This window comes from Neoarius graeffei, chromosome 2, assembly GCF_027579695.1.
Source record: "Neoarius graeffei isolate fNeoGra1 chromosome 2, fNeoGra1.pri, whole genome shotgun sequence".
Taxonomy (NCBI): domain Eukaryota; kingdom Metazoa; phylum Chordata; class Actinopteri; order Siluriformes; family Ariidae; genus Neoarius; species Neoarius graeffei.
In genome coordinates, this window is record NC_083570.1 from 39,543,548 (window position 1) to 39,565,811 (window position 22,264).

Consider the following 22,264-nt stretch of genomic DNA (forward strand, 5'->3'; position numbering starts at 1 on the left):
CCTACCCTCCCTTCAGGATATTTACAACACACGCCTGGCCCGCAGAGCACTCAGCATTGTGGGCGACTCCACCCATCCCAACCACCACTTCTTCAGCCTCCTGCCTTCTGGGAGGAGAATGAGAAGCCTCCGGGCGAGAACCTGCAGACTGAGAGACAGCTTCATCCACCAAGCCGTCAGGATGCTGAACTCTCTCCCAGGCCAGTGCCCCCTTCCCTTAATACATAAACCAAATGTCACCAGCCACTTTAACGAACTGTCACGAAATTCAATTGCGCTATGTAAAAACTGTTTACAATACTGTCTACATGGGTTTTTTCCCTTTTTTTAGTTAATTGGACTATATAAAAACTGTTTACAACACTGACACTTTTTACATATCTGCCATATTTATACTTACACTGAAAATTCCGCTCATACTGCCATATTTATTTATGGGTTTTTTTGTTTGTTTTTTTAGTTAATTGCACTATATAAAAACTGTTTACAACACTGTTTACACTTTATACATCTTTTATCTTTGATAGACTTCACTGCTACACTGTTTATACTGCCATATTTATTTATTTATATTTATACTGATAATTACTATACTGTCAGACTGCTGTTCCCGTTTACATTGTTCATTCTCTTTATATTGTCATTTGTCACATTTAAATTTATACTGTTAATTCTGTTCACACTGCCACATTTGCACTTTCTAGATTGCCACTGTCTTTTCTTAGCTTTAGCTTGTGTGTGTAAATAACCCCCCCTTTTTTTAAAGTTTATATCTTGTACCTATATTTTATATTTCATGTTTATTACTGTTTGCACCGCGGATAAGAGGGAAATGCAATTTCAGTTCTCTGTATGTCCTGCACATATGGCATTATTGACAATAAAGTTGACTTGAACTCGAACTTGAAGATGTCCTGACATTTTCCTTTAGAATTCCCTGGTATAATTCAGAATTCATTGTTCCATCAATGATGGCAAGCCGTCCTGGCCCAGATGCAGCAAAACAGGCCCAAACCATGACACTACCACCACCATGTTTCACAGATGGGATAAGGTTCTTATGCTGGAATGCAGTGTTTTTCCTTTCTCCAAACATAACGCTTCTCATTTAAACCAAAAAGTTCTATGTTGGTCTCATCCGTCCACAAAACATTTTTCCAATAGCCTTCTGGCTTGTCCATGTGATCTTTAGCAAACTGCAGATGAGCAGCAATGTTCTTTTTGGAGAGCAGTGGCTTTCTGCTTGCAACCCTGCCATGCACACCATTGTTGTTCAGTGTTCTCCTGATGGTGGACTCATGAACATTAACATTAGCCAATGTGAGAGAGGCCTTCAGTTGCTTAGAATTTGCCCTGGGGTCCTTTGTGACCTCACCGACTATTACACGCCTTGCTCTTGGAGTGATCTTTGTTGGTCAACCACTCCTGGGGAGAGTAGTAGTGGTCTTGAATTTCCTCCATTTGTACACAATCTGTCTGACTGTGGATTGGTGGAGTCCAAACTCTTTAGAGATGGTTTTGTAACCTTTTTCAGCCTGATAAGCATCAACAACGCTTTTTCTGAGGTTCTCAGAAATCTCCTTTGTTTGTGCCATGATCCACTTCCACAAACATGTGTTGTGAAGATCAGACTTTGATAGATCCCTGTTCTTTAAATAAAACAGGGTGCCCACTCACACCTGATTGTCATCCCATTGATTGAAAACACCTGACTCTAATTTCACCTTCAAATTAACTGCTAATCCTAGAGGTTCACATACTTTTGCCACTCACAGATATGTAATATTGGATCATTTTCCTCAATAAATAAATGACCAAGTATAATATTTTTGTCTCATTTGTTTAACTGGGTTCTCTTTATCTACTTTTAGGACTTGTGTGAAAATCTGATGATGTTTTAGGTCATATTTATGCAGAAATATAGAAAATTCTAGTGTTAACAAACTTTCAAGCACCACTGTATTTCATGACCACTAAAGGAGGTGAGAAATTATGAGCACATATGTAACACAGAAAATTGCTTTAAAAAAACTTTTCTGCTTGGTTTGTGGTTCACTTGCTAATTTGTTTGTACTACATAGTGCTCTACATAGAACATTTTAGACAGGAAATAATGAATGAGTGAATAATAATCAATCACCATGATATAAAAATATAAGCAACTGAATAATAAGAAGAAAATGCATCAAAACATTGTGTATTCTATATCAGTCTGAGATTGCTACTGTATTCTGAGTCCTCATAGACCAGTTCCATAATCCCAGTTGGCATGAATTAATTAAAAAAATTATAATAAAAGCAGAAATAAAAACCCTAGTAAGCTTGCTAGGTCTGGCATGGTGGTGTAGTGGTTAGCACTGTTGCCTCACAGCAAGAAGGTTCTGGGTTTGAGCCCAGTGGCCAGCGGGGGCCTTTCTGTGTGGAGGTTGCATGTTCTCCCCATGTCTGTGTGGGTTTCCTTCAGGTGCTCCGGTTTCCACCCACAGTCCAAAGACATGCAGGTTAGGCTAATTGGTGGTTCTAAATTGACTGTAGGTGTGAGTATGAATGGTTGTTTGTCTCTATGTGTCAGCCCTGTGATGATCTGGTGACTTGTCCAGGGTGTACCCTGCCTCTCGCCCATAGTCAGCTGGGATGGGCTCCAGCAGAGGATAAGCGGTTACGGATAATGGATAGATCAGGCTGAGAAAACTGTCTGAGGGTATATACAGAAAAGAAATTTGGGTATGGCATCCTAAATTATTTCCTGTAGAAGCAATACATTGATATACTGTGATGACATTTTGCCCTCAGCCTCCCATACAAATAGTTGGTTGACAAACTGGATTCAGGGATCTTTCGTCTCAGACTCTCATTAGCTGTTTCTCAGCACTGTACTTGCTACTTGTACTAAATGAGCTCACACTACATGAAACGTTGCTGAGAATAAATATATGTAAAACCTCCTTGAAAATATTGGAGTGTAATCCATTGTTCTGTCAGTGGAATACCCTAATAATAATTAAAAAATAAATAAATAAATAATAATAATAATACATTCAATTATTTATTAAAGTTGCCATTTTATAAAAGCCACTCTAGGGTGTACGTTCCAGTGATTTTATCATGTGTAAGGGCATTGTAAACTCCTTACACATGGAAGCACACACCGTCTCAGAGATTATTACTTTATTCTCCCTGAACACAGCAGCATTTTTTAAAAGCCATGCATTGAGTACCCTCGATTTTTTAAATACTTTCTTTTCCAATGATTAACATGAAGAACCCAGTTTCTGAAAGTATGATAATATGTTTTGAAGAAAAGGAATGGCTAACAGAAACTGTATGCAATCTGAAAGTAGGTGATTAAAGGCTGACTCAAGTTTTTGTTTTTTGTTTTTTTAAACATACAGTTGAACTCAGTATCTGCTTATTCAGTAGCCATGGTTTCAGTTATCCTTGGTTTACCGCAACCCGGAAAGATGAAGCGGAAACATCAGAATCCTGTTCATTCGAGAGAGAGAGAGATAGAGAGAGAGAGAAAGAGAGAGAGAGAAACCACATTCACATATATTTTATTACAGTACATACTGTATATTGTTTTCATTGTTTTACAACCCCGATTCCAAAAAAGTTGGGACAAAGTACAAATTGTAAATAAAAACGGAATGCAATAATTTACAAATCTCAAAAACTGATATTGTATTCACAATAGAACATAGACAACATATCAAATGTCGAAAGTGAGACATTTTGAAATTTCATGCCAAATACTGGCTCATTTGAAATTTCATGACAGCAACACATCTCAAAAAAGTTGGGACAGGGGCAATAAGAGGCTGGAAAAGTTAAAGGTACAAAAAAGGAACAGCTGGAGGACCAAATTGCAACTCATTAGGTCAATTGGCAATAGGTCATTAACATGACTGGGTATAAAAAGAGCATCTTGGAGTGGCAGCGGCTCTCAGAAGTAAAGATGGAAAGAGGATCACCAATCCCCCTAATTCTGCACCGACAAATAGTGGAGCAATATCAGAAAGGAGTTTGACAGTGTAAAATTGCAAAGAGTTTGAACATATCATCATCTACAGTGCATAATATCGTCAAAAGATTCAGAGAATCTGGAAGAATCTCCGTGCGTAAGGGTCAAGGCCGGAAAACCATACTGGGTGCCCGTGATCTTCGGGCCCTTAGATGGCATTGCATCACATACAGGCATGCTTCTGTATTGGAAATCACAAAATGGGCTCAGGAATATTTCCAGAGAACATTATCTATGAACACAATTCACTGTGCCATCCGCCGTTGCCAGCTAAAACTCTATAGTTCAAAGAAGAATCCGTATCTAAACATGATCCAGAAGCGCAGACGTCTTCTCTGGGCCAAGGCTCATTTAAAATGGACTGTGGCAAAGTGGAAAACTGTTCTGTGGTCAGACGAATCAAAATTTGAAGCTCTTTATGGAAATCAGGGACACCGTGTCATTCGGACTAAAGAGGAGAAGGACGACCCAAGTTGTTATCAGCGCTCAGTTCAGAAGCCTGCATCTCTGATGGTATGGGGTTGCATTAGTGCGTGTGGCATGGGCAGCTTACACATCTGGAAAGACACCATCAATGCTGAAAGGTATATCCAGGTTCTAGAGCAACATATGCTCCCATCCAGACGATGTCTCTTTCAGGGAAGACCTTGCATTTTCCAACATGACAATGCCAAACCACATACTGCATCAATTACAGCATCATGGCTGCGTAGAAGAAGGGTCCGGGTACTGAACTGGCCAGCCTGCAGTCCAGATCTTTCACCCATAGAAAACATTTGGTGCATCATAAAACGGAAGATACGACAAAAAAGACCAAAGACAGTTGAACAACTAGAATCCTACATTAGACAAGAATGGGTTAGCATTCCTATCCCTAAACTTGAGCAACTTGTCTCCTCAGTCCCCAGACATTTACAGACTGTTGTAAAGAGAAAAGGGGATGTCTCACAGTGGTAAACATGGCCTTGTCCCAACTTTTTTGAGATGTGTTGTTGTCATGAAATTTAAATTCACCTAAATTTTCTCTTTAAATGATACATTTTCTCAGTTTAAACATTTGATATGTCATCTATGTTCTATTCTGAATAAAATATAGAATTTTGAAACTTCCACATCATTGCATTTCGTTTTTATTTACAATTTGTACTTTGTCCTAACTTTTTTGGAATCGGGGTTGTATTTTATTTTTAGTTATTATTAGTGATAGCCCTGTGATGACCTGGCGACTTGTCCAGGGTGTACCCCGCCTTTCGCCCATAGTCAGCTGGGATAGGCTCCAGCTTGCCTGCAACCCTGTAGAACAGGATAAAGCGGCTAGAGATAATGAGATGAGATGAGATTATTAGTGATAGTCCTGTGATGACCTGGCGACTTGTTCGGTGTGTACTCTGCCTTTCGCCCGTAGTCAGCTGGGATAGGCTCCAGCTTGCCTGCGACCCTGTAGAACAGGATAAAGCGGCTAGAGATAATGAGATGAGATTATTAGTGATGTCTTATTGTGTATACATTCACCAGCCACTTTATTAGGAACCCCCATCCACCTGCTGTTTTATGCAGTTCTCTAATCAGCCAATCCTTTTGACAGCAGCACAATGCATAAAATCATGCAGATACAAATCAAAAGATTCAGGTAATGGTCACTTCAAACATCAGAATGGGAAACACTGTCATCTTAAAGTGTGACTTTCACTGTGGCACTGAGGGTGTTGGTTTGAGCCAGATGAACTGGTTTGAGTATTTCAGAAACTGCTGATCTCCTGGGGTTTTCACACACAACAGTCTTTAGAGTTTAAACAGAATGGTGTGAAAAACAAGAAACATCATCGAGTGAGTGACAGTTCACAGAGCGGGGAGAACATGCAAATTCCACACAGAAAGGCCCCTATCAGCTGCTGGGCTCAAACCCAGAACCTACTTGCTGTGAGGCGACAGTGCTAACCACTACACCACTGTTCCACCCGGTATCACTACGTGTGCCAGATGGACTGGTTTGAAAATGGCCAGATTCGTTTGAGCTGCCAGGAAGGATGTAGCAACTCTTTACAACCGTGGTAAGCAGAAAGCATCTCAGCATGCAACAGCAGATGACCACATTGGGTTCCACTCCTGCAGCCAAGAACAGGGATCTTAGAATCAAGAACAAGTTCCTATTAAAGCAGCTGGTGAATCTAATTTATAAATTAAACTTTATCATAGGTATGTACAATATACACACGAAAAATAAATGTTATATATGGTGTTTGCTACTATCCACGGCAGATCTTGGAACATAGCCCCAACGGATACACGGGTCCTAATGTGTAGTTGTTTTCCAAATATTGGAACTAGGGGCGGCACGGTGGTGTAGTGGTTAGCGCTGTCGCCTCACAGCAAGAAGGTCCTGGGTTCGAGCCCCGGGGCCGGCGAGGGCCTTTCTGTGTGGAGTTTGCATGTTCTCCCTGTGTCCGCGTGGGTTTCCCCCACAGTCCAAAGACATGCAGGTTAGGTTAACTGGTGACTCTAAATTGACCGTAGGTGTGAATGGTTGTCTGTGTCTATGTGTCAGCCCTGTGATGACCTGGCGACTTGTCCAGGGTATACCCCGCCTTTCGCCCGTAGTCAGCTGGGATAGGCTCCAGCTTGCCTGCGACCCTGTAGAAGGATAAAGCGGCTAGAGATAATGAGATGAGATATTGGAACTATATAATGTTTAGAAAGAGATTTTAAAAAAAACTTGCTCAGGATTATCTCTGTTAATCCATCAATCAACTTGTTTTTTTCAACATATTCTTTAAGAAATATCAGTCAGTCATGTGGCAGCAGCACAAAGCAAAAAAAATTACAGGTCAGGAGCTTCAGTTAATGTTCACATCAAACATCAGGATGAGAAAAGTGTGATCTGTGTGACTAGTTGGTGCCAGACAGGCTGATTTGAGTATGAGAGAAGTTACTGATCTCAAAATAGGGGTGAAAAAAACAACAACCCAACATCCAGGGAGTGGCGGTTCTGAGGACAGAAACGTCTTGATTTGAGAAGTCAGAGAAGAATGGTCAGACTGGTCTGAGTTAACATGAAGTGAGGAATTCAATAACAAGGTTTTACAAATGTGTTGAGCAGAAAAGCATCTCAGAATGCACAACATGTCAATCCTTGAGGTGGATCAGCTACGACAGCAAATGACCACGTCAGGTTCCACTCCTGTCAGCCAAGAACAGGAATCTGAGGCTACAGTGGGTGCTGAAGACTGGAAACAGACCAGATGATGTTCTTTCAAATCTTCAAATATCCAGTTTTAACCAGCATTAAAAGATATCAAACTGTGAGATGCGAGTCCATGTATAGTCGCCGTCAATGCACTACAGGTTTGCTATGAAAATGTTATTTTATCCCCTCCTAGAACTGCCACCTTATTGTGGTGGAGGGGTTTGTGTGCTTGAATGATCCTAGGAGCTATGTTGTCGGAGGCATTACGCCCCTGTTAGGGTTTCCCAAGGCAGACAGGTCCTAGGTGACAGGCCAGACCAAGAGCAGTTCACCAAACCCCCTTATGGAAATGAGAAAATCAAGGACTATGACGTCGCCTGGTATGGCGCAGCCAGGGCCCCACCCTGGAGCCAGGCCCAGGGTTGGGGCTCGTATGCGAGCGCCTGGTGGCCAGGCCTTTGCCCACGGGGCCTGGCTGGGCTCAGCCCGAAGTGGTGACGTGGGCCCGACCTCCTGTGGGTTCACCACCCACAGAGGTAGCCGTAGGGGGCCAGTGCAGTGTGGATTGGGCAGCAGTTGAAGGCAGGGGCCTCGACGACCTGATCCCCGAACACAGCGGCTAGCTGTTGGGACATGGAATGTCACTTTGCTGGGGGGAAAGAGCCTGAGCTTGTGTGGGAGGTTGAGAGGTACCAGCTTGAGATAGTCGGGCTCACTTCCACGCACAGCTTGGGCTCCAGAACCCAGCTCCTCGAGAGGGGCTGGACTCTCCACATCTCTGGAGTCACCCATGGTGAGTGGCAGCGGGCTGGTGTGGGCTTGCTTATAGCTCCCCAGCTCAGCCGCCATGTGTTGGAGTTTACCCCAGTGAACGAGAGGGTCGCCTCTCTGGGCCTTTGGGTCGGGGAAAGGGCTCTTGCTGTTGTTTGTGCCTACGGGCCGAATAGCAGTATAGAGTATCCGGCCTTCTTGGAGTCCCTGGGAGAGGTACTGAGAGGTGCTCAGACTGGGGACTCCATTGTTCTACCGGGGGACTTTAACGCTCACATGGGCGATGACAGTGACACCTGGAGGGGTGTGATTGGGAGGAACAGCCTCCCCGATCTGAACCCGAGTAGTGCTTTGTTATTGGACTTCTGTGCTAGTCACGGTTTGTCCATAACAAACACCATGTTCGAGCATAGGGGTGTCCATAAGTGCATGTGGCACCAGGACACCTTAGGTTGGAGGTCAATGATCGACTTTGTTGTCGTTTCATCTGATCTCCGGCCCTATGTCTTGGACAATCGGGTAAAGAGAGGGGCTGAGCTGTCAACTGATCACCACCTGGTGGTGTGTTGGATCCGCTGGCGGAGGAGGAAGCCGGACAGACCTGGCAGGCCCAAATGTATGGTGAGGGTCTGCTGGGAACGTCTGGCCGAGCACTCTGTCAGGGAGGTCTTTAACTCCCACCTCCGGGAGAGTTTCTCCCAGCTTCCGAGGGAGGTGGGGGACATTGAGTCTGAGTGGACCATGTTCTCTGCCTCCATTGTCGACGAGGCTGTTTGGAGCTGTGGCCGCAAGGTCTCTGGTGCCTGTTGGGGTGGCAATCCCCGAACCCGGTGGTGGACACCGGAAGTAAGGGATGCTGTCAAGCTGAAGAAGGAGTCCTATCAGGCCATGTTGGCCTCCGGGACTCCTGAGGCAGCTGACGGGTATCATCAGGCCAGGCGTGCCGCAACTCGGGCAGTTGCGGAGGCAAAAACTCGGAACTGGGAGGAGTTCGGTGAGGCCATGGAGGAGGACTATCGGTCGGCCTCGAGGAAATTCTGCAAACCGTCCGGCGCCTCAGGAGGGGGAAGCAGTACTCTGCCAACACTGTTTACAGTGTGGGTGGGGAGCTGTTGACCTTGACTGGGGATATTGTCGGGCGGTGGAAGGAATACTTCGAGGATCTCCTCAATCCCACCGTCATGTCTTCCATTGAGGAAGTGGAGGCTGATGACTCAGAGGTGGACTCGTCCATTACACAAGCCGAAGTCACTGAGGTGGTTTGCAAGCTCCTTGGTGGCAAGGCACCGGGGGTGGATGAGATCTGCCCTGAGTATCTCAAGTCTCTGGATGTTGTGGGGCTGTCTTGGCTGACACGCCTCTGCAACATTGCGTGGCGGTTGGAGACAGTGCCTCTGGAGTGGCAGACCAGGGTGGTGGTCCCTCTTTTTAAGAAAGGGGACCAGAGAGTGTGCTCCAATTATAGGGGAATCACACTTCTCAGCCTCCCTGGGAAGGTTTACTCCAGGGTACTGGAGAGGAGAATTCGGCCAATAGTCGAACCTCAGATCCAGGAGGAAAAATGCGGTTTTCGTCCTGGTCGTGGAACACTGGACCAGCTCTATACCCTTCATAGGGTGCTCGAGGGTTCATGGGAATTTGCCAGGGCTTTGAACCAGAATTTTTTTCCTATTGGTTCGTTCCGAACAGAAACGGAATTTTAACGTTTCCGGTTTTGGGTTCCACCATTAAATAGACGTTCCCGAACCGGTTAGAACAAAAAAATTTCGTTCCCGGAACGGTTAATTACGTTCCCTGTCAGCTGTTTAACAAATGGCTATAAAATAATGTCTCTGTTTCATCCAGCTTAAGCCAAATGTAGGCTAATTCTATTACAACCTTCATTAAATAAGACAAGAAATAATTCAAAACAATTATTATTTCAAATGTTGGCGATTTGGATTCTCAGTATGTCTTCCCATCTACACAAAGAGAAAAAGTGCCAAAAATGAAAGATAATTCGTTTAGTGTGTTACCAAAGGCTAGTCAGGCCCTATAGAGGGCTACCGCATGACATCACCGCGCCTTGAGATTTTGTTAGGCGCCATATTGGAAGACCAAGTACACATCTATGCAAGTACATACATACATAAAACAAACTATACCTGAAATGTAGCCAGGGCCGGTTCTGCCCTAATCTGGACCCAGGTGCAACATCGTGCAAACCCCCCCCCTCCCAAAAAAAAAAAAAACACCAGTCTAAATCAGGACAACCATCACATAACTATAACTATAAACATTTTATATCAACTATTTTAACTAAATGGGCTATAATAAATAAGCCTGCAGGCAGCCACGGCGGGCTGCCTCAGAAAAGTAACCATTCAATGACACAACTGAAAGCCTGCAGCCACGGCGGGCTGCCTTAAAAAGTAACCATTTGTCCTACCTTAAAACTCGTTTTGCATTTTCTGCCTCCTTTTTTGTATTTTCGACCCTCCTTTTATTTTCTTTCCTTTTCTGAAAACCCGATTTGTGTCCAGACATTTTGTTCTGCTACCAACGAACTAACTCGTCAGGTCTCGTCTCTCGAGCCCGCGATGATTCCCGTGGGAAGGGCAACAATTGATACATTTTTACAAACAGCCAATAGGGAGGTTGCAACGTTCAGGCTCTTCTTTGCTCAGACACTGAGTAATGCACTTACTCACTTATTATCACGTGGAGACGTGATAGTAGTCCACCTTCCCGCTCTCTCCATTCAGTCAGCGAACGTCACACAGGAAGTGAACCCCAGCGGGTCATAGAAACTTGCGCAGGAGAAGAATGACTTTTTTATTTGTAGGCTACAGAAACTTTAAGGAACGAAATAAAAACCGGTATTAACCGGTTACCATTATTTTTAATAAGCGTTTCTGTTCCGGAACATAAAAAATAATAAAGTTTCTGGTTTCGTTTCTGTTCCATGTGAAATAGAAAAAGTTCCCGGTTTTCGTTTTCGTTCCTTGAACCGGTTCAAAGCCCTGGAATTTGCCTAACCAGTCCACATGTGCTTTGTGGATCTGGAGAAGGCATTCGACCGTGTCCCTCGTGGTATCCTGTGGGGGGTGCTTCGGGAGTATGGGGTTCGGGGCTCTTTGCTAAGGGCTGTCCCATCCCTGTATGAACAGAGCAGGAGTCTAGTTCACATTGCCGGCAGTAAGTCAGATCTGTTCCCAGTGCATGTTGGACTCCGGCAGGGCTGCCCTTTGTCACCAGTTCTGTTCATAATTTTTATGGACAGAATTTCTAGGTGCAGCCAGGGGCTGGAGGGAATCCTGTTTGGGAACCACAGGATTTCATCTCTGCTTTTTGCGGATGATGTTGTCCTGTTGGCTTCTTCAAACCAGGACCTTCAGCATGCACTGGGGCAGTTTGCAGTCGAGTGTGAAGCGGCTGGAATGAGAATCAGCACCTCCAAGTCCGAGGCCATGGTTCTCGACCGGAAAAAGGTGGCTTGCCCTCTTCAAGTTGGTGGAGAAGTCCTGCCTCAAGTGGAGGAGTTTAAGTATCTCGGGATCTTGTTCACGAGTGAGGGAAGGATGGCGCGTGAGGTCGACAGCCGGATCGGTGTAGCCTCCGCAGTGATGCGGTCGCTTTACCGGTCCGTTGTGGTGAAGGAGCTGAGCCAAAAGACGAAGCTCTCGATTTACCGGTCGATCTACGTTCCGACACTCACCTATGGTCATGAGCTTTGGGTAATGACCGAAAGAACAAGATCGCGGATACAAGCGGCCAAAATGAGTTTCCTTCGCAGGGTGGCTGGGCGCTCCCTTAGAGATAGGGTGAGAAGCACAGTCACTCGGGAGGAGCTCGGAGTAGAGCCGCTGCTCCTCCACATCGAGAGGAATCAGCTGAGGTGGCTCGGGCATCTCTTTCGGATGCCTTCTGGATGCCTCCCTGGGGAGGTGTTCCAGGCATGTCCCCCCGGGAGGAGGCCCCGGGGAAGACCCAGGACACGCTGGAGGGACTATGTCTCTCGGCTGGCCTGGGAACGCCTCGGTGTTCTTCCCGAGGAGCTGGACAAGGTGTCTGGGGAGAGGGAAGTTTGGGCTTCCATGCTCAGACTGCTGCCTCCATGACCCGCACCCGGATAAGCAGAAGAAAATGAGATGAGATGAGATGAGATGAGATGAGATGAGATGAGATGAGATGAGATGAGATGTTATTTTATTATATTATGTTGTCATGCATATTGATTTTTTTTTGCATGTTCTTTCAATCATGGCCTTGATTTTGACATCTGTGCTCAAGTCAAGGTCACAGGAAGTTTCAATGCAAAAATCCTTTTTATTATAGAGTACAATGTGCGTCTTTGTTATAAATACTCCACCTCATCCAAAACACAAATTCTAACAAATGTTGCCAGGCAAAACAAACCTCACCCAGTAGCACTTATGATGAATATGAAGAAAGATATCATGAAAAAAATAGGTACCTTATGGGTACATGAGGCTACTGCTTATAAATAAAATAGTTTTCTGATACCATGTCCATATAGTAAATATAGCATATATACAGTATTTACTTGATGAGGCAGTAGCCACAAAAATGAAGTGTAATCTTAGGCTACGTTCACACTGCAGGCTGAAGTGACTCAAATCCGATCTTTTCGCCCATATGTGACCTGTATCCGATCTTTTATTGACAATATGAACGACACAGATCCGATTTTTTCAAATCCGACCCAGGCCGTTTGGATATGTGGTGCTAATTCCGATCCCTATCCGCTCTTTTCATATGCGACTTCAGTCTGAACCGCCAGGTCGCATTCATCCGACTTACACGTCATCAACAAGCCACAAACGTCACTATTCTGCGCTGAAGTAGGCGGCGGGTCTCTCAAAAAAAGTTACAACAACATGGCGCATAATCACGGGCGCAGATAGAGGGTGGGACGAGTCATATTTAAATTCACCTCGTTCGGTCCCCCCTACTTATAGGGAGGAAAAAACGTCTATGCTGTCTTTCTTTGCATAAGGCAAACCTCACGGAAAAATCAAAAGACTAATTACCATTCGGTTTATTGAGGTGCACGGCAGTGTATACATAGTTGCTACAACTCACATAAAACAAAACAAAGACTGATATTCGGTTGGTTGAGCTGCGCAGACTGCACAGGTTGCGAGCTCGAGCTTGGTTGCTATGGTTACTAACAACAAGTTTGACAGGCATGTTGGGGTTGGTTTGCTGGCAGCTTTGTCCCCCCCCCCTGTTTTTTGTCCCCCCCCCCAGTTCAAAAAACGTATCTGCGCCCCTGCGCATGACATCAATGCGAGGGACGCTTCGGGCTGTGAAGGTTCTGAATCTTCTCAATGGAAGGACGCAGAGGTTAGGGAGCTGATTTCCATTTGGGGGGATGCAGCTATTCAAGCTAGATTGGATGAGTCATACCGCAACCGGGCGGTTTTACTTCCGTAAACACTGGCCAAGCTCACTGCGTGTGACGTCGTCGTATCCTGCAGTGCGCATGCGGAACACTTTCAGGTCGCTTTTCGTTCATACTGAGGATCACATACAAGTCGCATATATTTGTTAATGTGAACGACCTCACAAAAAAATCGGATTTCACAAAAAAATCGGAATTGAGCATTAAGCCTTGCAGTGTGAACGTAGCGAAAAAATGAGCAATTTAAAAATCACAGAAGTAAAATACACCAAGTGTCTGTACTTAATATTATTCTACTCTTACCTCTTACAGTTTTTGAAACTGAACCCTCCGAACCAAGGCTGACATACACACGCTGTCGCCATTACCCAAACTCTTATTTCCCGGAAATGGCCCGGCGCTAGAGCTCAGTGGAACGCACTTTCCTTCTGTAATAAGCATAAACATGTCTGAAAGAGATTTCTTTAGTCTAGTCCATTTATTTTGAATGGTGAACTGAATTGTATACACTCATCGGCCATTTTAATCAGAACACATGTATGCATATGTGCAGTGTATGATTGTTACACTCTTACATTCTTACAACACAATAACATAGTGGCTAGCGCCTCTATATGAGGCAGTAGCCACAACAAAAATTATTTTGACCTTTTTGGTGACCTTGACCGGATGACCCTCAAAATGTTGGAGGTTCTATTTGAGACCAATGCCCATCTATCCTGAAAGTTTCATGAAGATTGATCCAGCTGTTTTCCCGTAATATCATTAACAAAAAAACAAATAAATAAATAAATAAACAAACAAACAAACAAACCCGATCGAAAACAATACCTCGCCCCCGTTGGACTCCATCCCGGGCGAGTTAATAAATGACACAATACCTTTGAAGACAGACTTAAAATACAAAATTATGAACCTTAATTAGGCTGAATTCCAAAATGTAGGTAGTTGCAAATAAAATCCTTGACTAAAACTACACCTGTTTCCCAAGTAGTAAAACAGAAAAGCTCTTGCTATGGTTGGGTTTGAATCCTGAATACCAAGGGAACAAATTTGGCCATGCTCTCTGGGTGGGAGGATCATATGCACTTTCCGCTGTCAATCACAGTGACACTCATTAAAGCTAGATGGCCTTTCGATTTCATAAAACCGGTGAAATTTAGTTCCCTCTGAAATTTGGTCATTGTGATAGATGCTTATTTCTGTAATATCTCACAAAATATCAGGCCATTCTGTGGCTGGGAAATTATTTAATTTGAAGGGATTCCCGAGCAAATAATGCGCATGAAATCGCTCACTTCGCGCAGTCAAGCAGACAGAGGAAGTCCATGTGTGCATGCGCAGGTTTAACTTCTTCTTCTTCTTTTGGGTTTTATGGCAGCTGGCATCTAGTGTTGCATTACTGCCATCTACAGGTTTACCTTGACCGTGTACTGACAGTTCCTGATCACATCGAGTGGTCCTGTGTTTCCTTTCCTTCGCAACATAATGTCTTTTCTTCTTGCTTTCCGTTACTGTAGTCAGTCTTTGACATTTCATTCGCATCGTCCATTTTCCTCTCCTGTTTCAAATTTGTATCCCACAATGCCTTGCATGAATGGGGAAAGCCCACCACATGATGCATGACATAGTATCTTGAATTGGGTCATGGTGAAGCAGGAAAAAATAGCGGAGAATTTAGGGTCACATGGCCCTAAATTAATTAATTGTTCTATTTTTAAAAAAATAATAATAATAAAATTGGAAGTCTGTGATTTGAATTCAGTAACTTTCGGTCCACTAAACAAAAATAATTGGGTGTCGGAGAAAATTCTTTTTATGACCTACACTTGAAAAATCTGAAAGGCGGTCTATCTTTAAAGTTACCCATCATTATGTCAAAGTCAAACCTGCACCCACCCGCAACCATTAATATCAGACCCGCGACCCGACCCGGACCCATGATCAAACACACACAGGTTATAGTCACTCACATTCAAGTGCTTTATTTTAACTTGCACATTTTAAACATCATTTTAAATCTTGATGAACCACAGCCTAAAGTGTGCTATTTCTTTTGCTCTCTTGGAACATAGACTATATAAATTCAAATAATAATTAACTAGCCTGTCGATCACCAACTATATTCCTAAGCTGCTGACATTTAATTTCCCTTGAGGTTGCTATGCAGAAAAAGAATATCATCCACAGTCCCTGGTATAAGCTGAGTTCTCGGTTCTTGAATGACAAATCCGGCCAAGGAAAAATCTCTTTCACTGGCTGCGCTCGATGCCAGGATAGTAAGTACATTCTGTGCAATCACTGCTAGGTTAGGAAACATTTTAGCATGCTCCTTCCACCACAACAAAATGTGGAAAGGATCTCCCCCCACTGTCACATTAGTGACATGAGGGGTCAAAGGTTGTATCACTGACTTTCACAATAAAAAACATCGCGGCTTGATAATAGTGATTTAGATGTTAAAATACTGCATGTTTTTCATTTCTGTTTTATTCTGAAATACAGTATGAAAATACTCTCGATAGTGGCTTGACTGCTTTATTAGCATTCGCTAACACTACTGATGAACGCTACACTGGCTGGAAGGTGACTTCACTGCTGTGCTGACGGCGCTGACTCACAGTTAAGCTTGTGTTGGCCTTCAAGAATATGTAGGGTGATACGTTTTTGGTCCCTCCTACTAGAAATAAAAATCTGATAGGTTAATTCATCTGTAACTTCCTACATAAACACACACTACCATGGCCTTCTGTCCTGGCATTAAGTCCTAACCAATGAGTGAGCCAGCCTACAGGGTCGCAGGCAAGCTAGAGCCTATCCCAGCTGACTATGGGCGAGAGGCGGGGTACACCCTGGACAAGTTGCCAGGTCATCACAAGGCTGACACATAGACACAGACAACCATTCAAACTCACGGTCAATTTAGAGCCACCAATTAGCCTAACCTGCATGTCTTTGGGGGAAACCGGAGCACCCGGAGGAAACCCACGCAGACAACATGCAAACTCCACACAGAAAGGCCCTCGCCGGCCGCTGGGCTCGAACCCAGGACCTTCTTGCTGTGAGATGACAGTGCTAACCACTACACCACCGTGCTACCCCAATTACTTCATCTCATCTCATTATCTCTAGCCGCTTTATCCTGTTCTACAGGGTCGCAGGCAAGCTGGAGCCTATCCCAGCTGACTACGGGCGAAAGGCGGGGTACACCCTGGACAAGTCACCAGGTCATCACAGGGCTGACACATAGACACAGACAACCATTCACACTCACATTCACACCTATGGTCAATTTAGAGTCACCAGTTAACCTAACCTGCATGTCTTTGGACTGTGGGGGAAACCGGAGCACCCCAATTACTTCATTAAATAATAAATATTTTTAAGATTATGTTTGTAAGATGATATAGAGCAGTTGGTATCCATTTTGTCAATTAATATGTTCCACACTTTAACACCAATAAATCTGACTGACTTTTTTACATGAGTTAACTTAGTAAATAGATCATGCAATTTTTGGAATTGTCATGTTACATGGTGATGGATGTCACTATTTCTCACAAATAACTTAGCAACACAATCAGGTAAACTTTTGCTTGATATTTTAAACACAAATAAAGCCAATTTATAAATGTGTACCTTTTTCAAAGTCAGAATTTCTAAAGATAAATACAGTGGTGTAGTTGGTGTGTGAAAAGGGATTTAATGAGGCATACAGAGTGTTTTTGTAATTTAAATGATGAGGACAAGTACCGTACTTATCACATGCATCTCCCCATACTTCGATACAATATGTGATATATGGATATATAAAACTGTAATATAATGTAAGAAGAGTTGATTGCTGGAGCACCTTTTTAGCCTCCCATACGAAAAAGAACAGTAAAGAACTTATAAGAGTTTACCACTGTCTTAGTAGTAAATCCTTATAAATATAAGGATAAATCCTTATAAGGATTTATAAATAAATATATATGCCATGTATGATTTACTCCTGAAAGTGGCCCATTTTGCATTTTCCTCATACAAATTTTTTATGAAAATCTAGTATGTATGAAGTGAACATTGTGCATGGTTTTTACAGATAATGTGTATGATGAATTACACCGTCTTTGTATGCTTCATGTAATGTTTGTAGTTTTAAATTATATTTTACAGTTTAAAATGTATATGCCTTTTATATGTAAATCCACATATGTTTGTGTTGGTTCTACATATAAAAGGCATATACATTTTAAACTGTAAAATATAATTTAAAACTACAAACATTACATGAAGCATACAAAGACGGTGTAATTCATCATACACATTATCTGTAAAAACCATGCACAATGTTCACTTCATACATACTAGATTTTCATAAAAAATTTGTATGAGGAAAATGCAAAATGGGCCACTTTCAGGAGTAAATCATACATGGCATATATATTTATTTATAAATCCTTATAAGGATTTATCCTTATATTTATAAGGATTTACTACTAAGACAGTGGTAAACTCTTATAAGTTCTTTACTGTTCTTTTTCGTATGGGCTTGTATAATATCCCCAAATCTTTTGCAACTTTGCCCTTAATGAACTGTATATGATCATCCATCCATCCATTATCTGTAGCCGCTTATCCTGTTCTACAGGTTTGCAGGCAAGCTGGAGCCTTTCCCAGCTGACTACAGGCGAAAGGCGGGGTACACCCTGGATAAGTTGCCAGGTCATCGCAGGGCTGACACAGAGACAAACAACCATTCACACTCACATTCACACCTACAGTCAATTTAGAGCCACCAATTAGCCTAACCTGCATGTCTTTGGACTGTGGAGGAAACCAGAGCACCCGGAGGAAACCCATGCAGACTCCACACAGAAAGGCCCTCGCCAGCCACTGGGCTCAAACCCAGAACCTTCTTGCTGTTAGGCGACAGTGCTAACCTCTACACCACCGTGCCACCATCCAAGCAATTTTTTTTTTAATTCTACATTCATAACCTTGACCATCTCAGAAAGGTTTCTACCTGTAATAAAAACATTTGCATCATCTGCAAAAACGATGGGGAATAATACAGGAAACATAAATTGTATCATTTACATATAATAAAACAATAATGGTCCCAAAATTGATCCCTGAGGGACCCCACACAATATAACTTTTTGAAGTGAATCAAAATTCTTTGAAGAAACGTACCGTTAAATAAATAACTTTTAAACCAATCACAAGCTATACCTCTAATTCCTTATTTGTACATCCATCCATTATCTGTAGCCGCTTATCCTGTCCTACAGGGTCGCAGACAAGCTGGAGCCTATCCCAGCTGACTATGTGCGAGAGGCAGGGTACACCCTGGACAAGTCGCCAGGTTATCGCATGGCTGACACATAGACACAGACAACCATTCACACTCACATTCACACCTACGGTCAATTTAGAGCCACTAGTTAGCCTAACCTGCATGTCTTTGGACTGTGGGGGAAACCGGAGCACCTGGAAGAAACCCAGAGACAAATAAATTGTTAAATAAATACTGTTAAATACTGTTAAATAAATAATTTTTAAACCAATCACAAGCTATACCTCTAATTCCATATTTGTACATCCATCCACTATCTATAGCCGCTTATCTTGTTCTACAGGGTCGCAGGCAAGCTGGAGCCTATCCCAGCTGACTATGTGCGAGAGACGGGGTACACCCTGGACAAGTCGCCAGGTCATCGCAGGGCTGACACATAGACACAGACAACCATTCACACTCACGGTCAATTTAGAGCCAACAGTTAGCCTAACCTGCATGTCTTTGGACTGTGGGGGAAAACGGAGCACCCGGAAGAAACCCAGAGACAAATAAATTGTTAAATAAATAACTTTTCAATAACTTTTAAACCAATCACAAGCTATACCTCTAATTCCATATTTGTACATCCATCCATTATCTATAGCCGCTTATCCTGTCCTACAGGGTCGCAAGCAAGCTGGAGCCTATCCCAGCTGACTATGGGCGAGAGACAGGGTACACCCTGGACAAGTCGCCAGGTTATCGCAGGGCTGACACATAGACACAGACAACCATTCACACTCACGGTCAATTTAGAGCCACCAGTTAGCCTAACCTGTATGTCTTTGGGGGAAACCGGAGCACCCGGAGGAAACTCTATACCAGTAGCAGAGATTTGGGGGGGCTGGGGCACGAACAATCCGGGGCCTCCCTGCTAGGGGGTGCCCCCACTGGTCGGGATTTTTAATTTTTTTTTTTAATACAGTTTATTGACCACATGTCCATTCGGAATTATTTACAACAAAAATGTTCAATGAAAATATATTATGTAGGCTGGGTTAGGCATAGTTTTTGTCTGTTTAACATTTTGTTTATAAAATGCGTAATTTCCCTCCAGAACGTAACCCTACAGGGCGCTCTAGAATATTTGGTTCAAAGAAAGTGGTTAACCGAAAGCAACGTTCGGGTGTCCGCAGTTATGAATAAATGAACAAATATGATAAGGAAGTTTAAATCCGGTGCTTGTAAACGGAGAGAAAGATTGGAGGTGCAGCAGAGGAGACTATCTGTCACATCTAGCTGTGCCCCACTGACAAGGTACTTTTGCCAGGCTCAGGCCGACTGAAACTTATTAAGAGTTTCTTGCGCTCCACCATGGGTGAGTCGCGGCTGTCAGACCTGGCGCTGCTCTGTATCGAGAGAGATATTGAGGTCAATAAGGATAAAGTAGTCGACAGATTTGCAAACATGAAGGAGAGGATGCTAAAGCTCAAAATAGGTTAAATGTTTTTGCAGTGTGCATGTCCTTTTAGGCCTGTTAGGCTACGTGTCTGTTTTTTCTTTGTTGAAATTCTTAAAATTGGCCTACTTTTAACATTCTTGAGTTCACAGTCGCTCATTTTCCTGATAGGCGTGGGCTATGGGATATTGTTTTCATTTAGCCTAAGTTTCTTTTCTTTAAAAAGGATGGGATAGTTGTTGTCCCTTTAACATGTTAAATGAGTTTGCAAAGTTGTTGTTTGCTTGTTTGACCGGAATAGGCAGCTATGATCAAAGGTTTTTTTTTCTGAAATAAACATATATTAAATATTTTGGTTTGTACTGCATGTTACATGTGTGAATGGAAAGGTTGCTGAAATTACGCTAGTGTAAGCCAATGTTTAGAACTGGCTAGTATAATAGACTGTTTGGGCTACTGCAACATATCAGTGAGGGGGGGGAGGCCCAAACATCTCCAGCCCCCCCAACACAATACCCAAGCTCCGCCCCTGCTCTACACAGAAAGGCCCTTGTTGGCTGCAGGACTCGAACCCAGAACCTTCTTGCTGTGAGGCGACAGTTCTAACCACTACACCACCCCATATTTGTACATTTTCATCAATAACATTTCATGATGGGCGGCACGGTGGTAGTGTTTAGCACTGTCGCCTCACAGCAAGAAGGTCCGGGTTCGAGCCCTGTGGCCGGCGAGGGCCTTTCTGTGCAGAGTTTGCATGGTGTCCGCGTGGGTTTCCTCCGGGTGCTCCAGTTTCCCCCACAGTCCAAAGACATGCAGGTTAGGTTAACTGGTGACTCTAAATTGACCGTAGGTGTGAATGTGAGTGTGAATGGTTGTCTGTGTCTATGTGTCAGCCCTGTGATGACCTGGCGATTTGTCCAGGGTGTACCCCGCCTTTCGCCCGTAGTCAGCTGGGATAGGCTCCAGCTTGCCTGTGACCCTGTGAGATGAGACATTTCATGATCAACAGTGTCAAATGCCTTCCTTAAATCTAAGAAGACACCTAAAACCATTTCACCTTCATTCACTGCTGATATAAGGGTTGTTTTACAATCAGGGTACGCAAGCTAAAAATCACATTTAACACTTATTATCTTCAATATCAAAAGGCTTGACTAAATAAACTTGGTTGTTTATTGTAGCCCTGTGATAGCTCTATTTACCATGCAAAAAAAATTTGGTGATAACGTTTTTTTGGTGAATGTATGGCAATATATGTCATCTCATCTCATCTCATTATCTCTAGCCGCTTTATCCTGTTCTACAGGGTCACAGGCAAGCTGGAGCCTATCCCAGCTGACTACGGGCGAAAGGCGGGGTACACCCTGGACAAGTCGCCAGGTCATCACAGGGCTGACACATAGACACAGACAACCATTCACACCTACGGTCAATTTAGAGTCACCAGTTAACCTAACCTGCATGTCTTTGGACTGTGGGGGAAACCGGAGCACCCGGAGGAAACCCACGCGGACACGGGGAGAACATGCAAACTCCACAAAGAAAGGCCCTCGCTGGCCACGGGGCTCGAACCCGGACCTTCTTGCTGTGAGGCGACAGTGCTAACCACTACACCACCGTGCCGTCCATGCAATATATGTCATATTTAGCAAAATTACTCGTGACATTTAGAAAAAGTGCTTTTTTGACCACAGGTAGCTCCAAAAGGGATGCACTTAAATCATTCTTTATACCATAAAACAAATATTTGGTTCCATATCATTGGAAACATAGTGAAGTTTTAATGTTGAATGCCAGTAAGTTTTCAGACTATTTTGATCAAATTAGTATGGAATTGTGTAAAAAAATGTCCTCTCCGAGACAGCTAATTTTTCAATATAAAATAACATACCGGTATCTAAAATGATTATTTTCATCCTAAAATGTGGTCAAGATATTGGGACATAAATATTAGAGACAACTAACACAAAGCTTACAGCCAAAGCACTATGGAAGTAGTGGATTCTGAATTGTCAAAAAAATGTCCTCTCCGAGAATCACTTCATTTGTTTCTCCCAGCCCTGCTTGAAGCTACACTTAATCTTCTTTATCTTATAGCAGATTACACAAAACTACCATACACATATGTCAAAAAATTACCTGAAATCTGTTCTTTAACT